The sequence below is a fragment of the Rutidosis leptorrhynchoides genome, chromosome 2, assembly GCF_046630445.1.
Source record: "Rutidosis leptorrhynchoides isolate AG116_Rl617_1_P2 chromosome 2, CSIRO_AGI_Rlap_v1, whole genome shotgun sequence".
NCBI lineage: Eukaryota > Viridiplantae > Streptophyta > Magnoliopsida > Asterales > Asteraceae > Rutidosis > Rutidosis leptorrhynchoides.
The window spans coordinates 630,616,863-630,622,820 of record NC_092334.1 but is presented as its reverse complement, the minus strand read 5'-3'; the positions used below and the strand labels follow the sequence as shown (position 1 = coordinate 630,622,820).

General features: G+C 30.9%; 1 non-coding gene across 1 annotated transcript; it reads right to left on the bottom strand.

Moving 5' to 3' along the window:
- Nucleotides 1–4,343: 4,343 nt before the first annotated feature.
- LOC139895221 (small nucleolar RNA R71) lies at nt 4,344–4,450 on the bottom strand. Its single transcript, XR_011775683.1, has one exon. It is a non-coding gene; the product is annotated as a small nucleolar RNA R71 (small nucleolar RNA).
- Nucleotides 4,451–5,958: the final 1,508 nt, after the last annotated feature.

Below are 5,958 nucleotides of genomic sequence, written 5' to 3'. Positions count from 1 at the left end.
AGGGTTATTCCGGAAAACTTATCTAGGGTAAAAGCTAGATCGTATTTTCAAAAGATCAAATGTTTTCATAAAGATCCAATTTCCTAAAGGATCTAAATTTTCATAGTCATGTGGGACTGTAAACCATAACGTTACTATCATTGTTCATACCGCCGTATAGAAATCACTGATGTACAAAGTATGAAGAATAAAGAAGTGATTCTAGTATTTTTATTTCAAGACTATATTGCTTGAGGACAAGCAACGCTCAAGTGTGGAAATATTTGATAATGCTAAAAACGAACATATATTTCATAGCATTATCCCTCAAGAAAGACAAGCTTTTAGTTGCAATTGTTCTATTTACAAGTAATATTCGTTTAAATAATAAAAGGTGAAGACAAAAGACAGATTCGACGAATTGAAGACGCAAACGACCAAAAAGCTCAAAAGTACAAAATACAATCAAAGTGGTTCAAATTATTGATGAGAAACGTCTCAAAATTACAAGAGTACAAGTCGCAAAACGCAAAATACAAGATATTAAATTGTACGCAAGGACGTTTGAAAATTCGGAACCGGGACCAGAGTTAACTCTCAACGCTCGACGCAACGGACTAAAAATTACGAGTCAACTATGCACATAAATATAATATAATATTTAAATAATTCTTAAAATTATTTATATATTATATATTATATTTAAAACCGTCGGCAAGCTAGGAAACAAGTTCATGTGAGCTGGAAAAAGGGGCCATGCGATCGCATGGCCTGGAAGAGCATTTTCCATGCGATCGCATGGCAGTAGGTGGTTGGCCACATGCCTATAAATTTCGCAGTTTGGTGATCATATATCCATATATCTTTCATCTATCTCTCTCAAACGTATAATATATATATATATATATATATATATATATATATATATATATATATATATATATTAATTTTAATTTTAATTTTAAATTCTAATAATAAGGGTATGTTAGCGAATGTTGTAAGGGTGTAACTCAAAATTCTGTCTGTGTAACGCTACGCTATTTTTAATCATTGTAAGTTATGTTCAACCTTTTTAATTTAATATCTCGTAGGTAAATTATTATTATGCTTATTTAATGCCGAAGTAATCGTGATGTTGGGCTAAATATTAAAATTGGGTAATTGGGCTTTGTACCATAATTGGGGTTTGGATAAAAGAACGACACTTGTGAAAATTAGACTATGGGCTATTAATGGGCTTTATATTAACTGAATGATACCTCGTTAATTTAATATATAGACTTATAATTTGACATATTTATAAATAACCACATACGCTTGACTGGGCACGGTGGGCGGGATATCTATAAATACCAATAATTGTTCATTTTACCGGACACGGGATTGGATTAATAGTTAATAGACTTGTTGAAACAGGGGTGGATTACATTCAAGGGTAATTGGTGTAATTGTTAACAAAGTAGTAAAACCTTGGACTACACGCAGTCGATAACCTGGTGTATTCATTAAACAAAGTATTAAGACCTTGTTACAATTCGAATCCCCAATTAGTTGGAATATTTGACTTCGGGAATAAGATTAATTTGACGAAGACTTCCGCACTTTATGATTATGACTGATGGACTATTATGGATAAATCCGTATGGACATATCAAATAATCCAGGACAAAGGACAATTAACCCATGGGAATAAACTAAAAACAACACGTCAAACATCATGATTACGGAAGTTTAAATAAGCATAATTCTTTTATTTCATATTTAATTGCACTTTTAATTATCGCACTTTTATTTATTGTCATTTTATTTAATTGCACTTTTAATTATCGTTATCTTTAATTATCGCAATTTTATTTTATCGCACTTTTATTTATCGCAATTTCATTATCGTTATTTACTTTACGCTTTAAATTAAGTCTTTTATATATTTAATATTTTACTTTAGGTTTTAACTGCGACTAAAGTTTTAAAATCGACAAACCGGTCATTAAACGGTAAAAACCCCCTTTTTATAATAATAATATTACTTATATATTTTTGTATTTTATAAGTTAAAAATATAGCGTTAAGCTTGTTTTAAAGATCCCTGTGGAACGAACCGGACTTACTAAAAAAACTACATTACTGTACGATTAGGTACAATGTCTATAAGTGTTGTAGCAAGGTTTAGGTATATCCACTCTATAAATAAATAAATCACTTGTGTAAAATTGTATCGTATTTAATAATATTTCCTTGTAAAAATTAATAGTATTTTATACCCCTTCGCTTTAACACCAAGTATTTTTGGCGCCGCTGCCGGGGAACAACATAAACGCCGGAAGCGAAACGCTATATAAATAAAAAGATTTTTTTATTAAGTTCTTTATATAAAAATATACGTTTTTAATTTTAAAAAATACAAAAATATAAAAAGAAAAACAAAATAAAGTATATATTTTTAAGAATTGTTTAAAATACATAAATTATAAAGTACATTTATTTTCTATTTTAATTTTTAAAATTTAAGTTTTTATTTATTTTATATAAATAATTTATATAATTATAAAACAGAATTAGAAAACAGAAAAGAAAAAAAAAAAATATATATATATATATATATATATATATATATATATATATATATATATATATATATATATATATATATATATATATATAAGTTTCGGCCTGGTACTGTAGCAGCCCATATACTGGCCCGAAACCCTAGCCCATGCGACCGCATGAGTTCGAAGGCAAAAGTCCATGCGACCGCATGAACGTACCTGACACGCCACAGTTGACTGATTCCTGTAATAATTAGGGTGTAATAATTATAATTATTATTTAATTAAAACCCTAATTAGGGTTATGTATTTAATTATTTAATTTTAAGTTTTAATTAATTTGTTTTATTTAGTTTAATTATTTTTAATAAATTATAAAATTAATAGTTTTATAAAATAAATAATATAAAAATAATATTTTTATAAAAATTGTACTTTTTACAACTTTAAGTTTATTTTTATATTTTATTTATTTTTATTTATTTTAGCGTAATATTTGTATTTTTCGCTATTATTTAGTTTTAAGTCATAGTTTTTGCCATATTTATTTTTATTTCTAGATTTTTAAACTTTGCCGTAAAATCCCTTAAGTGCTTTTTCTTTAGACTAAGATTTAGGTGCTTTAGAATTTTGCGACGCCGTTTTTAATATTTTAGTACTTTTTAAGTAATTACCGTTTTAGGATATAGTATTTCTCTAAGCTTTAATACCTTTAGACGTAACTTTTAATTCTTAGTTTTTAGATTTTTAAGTTTCGACGCGCTACGTTCTTTTTATTATTTTTCGATTTTTTCGACGTTTTCCGACGCGCTCTTTTTCTTTCTTATTTCTCACCTATCTAGTTTTTAGGACTTAGATTTTTTCTATTTCTTCTCTAAAATTTCTTTAAATTTCAACGAAAAAATTATTTTAAGTGTTAAATTGATAGACATCCAAATTTTCTGCTTCGTAGTAATAGTTGGATTTGTTAGTGGCTGAGTTGTGAGCTTTCGATTTAAAGGGTTCTGGCTCCCTGCTGCATCTATTGGCTATTCGAAACGTGGGCAAAAGCAGAAAAGTCTATTAATTTGATAACTTATATAATTTTTATTTTTATAACTAATAGGATATTCAGTGAATGCACCGAGCAAAATGTTCACCACCTTTTGTATGTTCACCACCTGTAACTCGATCAAGACATCAAGCAAATATTGTCGCCGTTGATTTTTCTTTAGAATCGTCATCTAGTCGACCAAGTACTCCAATTTAAATTTCCGATAATCCATTTTTTGAACCCGACCTCACAATTGAGAATCCAGAAGATATTCAGGGATAATTCAGAGATCCTGAACCATTAATCTTTCCTCAGGTACCACCAATCATTCAAACAGAGATTGTAGAGGAACCAACCATTAAATCAGAATCCTCTAGTGATTCGATTCAACAAATTCAATTATGGAAAATCTGGAACCTCTAAGTATGGAAGACCGAATGCGAGCTAAATGCACTGGCCAAGGTCACGCAATTACTCAACCTGACATTAATGCGCCAGATTATGAAATTAAAGGACAAATTCTACACATGGTAACTAATCAATGCCAATTTAGTGGTGCACCGAAGGAAGATCCAAATGAACATCTTCGTACCTTTAATAGGATCTGTACTCTATTTAAAATAAGAGAAGTAGAGGATGAACAGATATATCTCATGTTATTTCCCTAGACTTTAAAGGGAGAAGCCAAAGATTGGTTAGAATCATTACCTGAAGGAGCGATTGATACATGAGACGTTTTAGTTGAAAATTTTCTTAAACAATTCTTTCCGGCATCTAAAGCTGTAAGACTTCAAGGAGAAATTGTTACGTTCACACAAAAGCCAAATGAAACTTTATATGAAGCATGGACCAGATTTGGAAAGTTATTAAGAGGATGTCCGCAACATGGTTTAGACACTTGTCAAATAGTACAAATATTCTACCAAGGATGCGACATCACTACACGAAAAGACATCGATATAGCAGCTGGTGGTTCCATTATGAAGAAAACCGCAACTGATGCTTACAAAATTATTGATAACACTGCTTCCCACTCACATGAGTGGCACCAAGAAAAAGATATCGTTAGATCATCTAAAGCGGCTAGAGCCGATTCTAGCCATGACTTAGATTCCATTTCCGCAAAGATAGATGTTGTCGAGAGACGAATGGAAAAGATGACTAAGGATATACACTCAATACGAATTAGTTGTGAGCAGTGTGGAGGACCACATTTGACAAAAGATTGTCTTAGTATTGAACTAACAATGGAACAAATAGAGAATGTTTCATACATGAACCAAAGGCCTAGAAATAATTATCAGAATAATTATCAACTGCCAAGACCAATCTACAATCAAAATCAGAACTACAACCGAAATATTCCATACAACAACCAACAAGGTCCTAGCAATCAACATGTATTCAATAATACTTTCAATCAGCAAAGACCAATTTTTCAAAATAAACCACCACAAACCGATGATAAAAAGCCAAATTTAGAAGATATGATGTCAAAGCTAGTTGAATCTCAAACTCAGTTTTTCACATCTCAGAAACAAACCAATGAACAAAATGCTCAAGCATTTAGAAATCAACAAGCTTCTATTCAAAATTTTGAACAAGAAGTGTGCAACCTAGCAAAGTTGATAGGTGAAAGAAAATTGGAAAGTTTACCTAGTGATACAAATGCTAACCCCCGGAATGAAACAGCTAAAGCCATTACCACAAGAAGTGGTGTTACACTTAAACCACCTGAAATGCCTGTAATTTCTGATGAAGCTATTTCTACTCCACAAGAACCACAGTCTGAGCAAGATAAGGAAACAGAACCGGTAGTTGAAAAGGTTAATGAAGATAACACAGTTAAAGCTAAACCTTATGGTAAACCATACCAACCACCACTTCCTTACCCGAGTAAAATGAGAAAAGAAAGACTTGAAGCCGAGCAATCCAAATTCTTGGATATGTTTAAACAAATAAATGTAAATCTTCCTTTCATTGATGTAATTTCAGGAATGCCTAGATATGCTAAATTTCTGAAAGATCTAATCACAAATAGAAAGAAAATGGAAGAACTCTCGGCTGTTACAATGAATGCTAATTGTTCTGCAGTGTTGTTGAATAAGATACCAGAAAAATTATCAGATCCAGGAAGTTTCATAATTTCATGTTTTGTGGGTAGTCTTAGTTCAATAGAAGCATTTGCAGACTTAGGTGCTAGTATAAATTTAATGCCGTATTCACTATACGCTAAACTAGACCTTGGAGAATTGAAACCAACACGAATAAGTATACAACTAGCCGATCGATCAGTAAAATATCCTAGAGGGATAATGGAGAATATGCTAGTTAAAGTTGGTACTTTAGTATTTCCAGTAGATTTTGTTATTCTGGACATGGAAGAAGATTCTCGAGTTC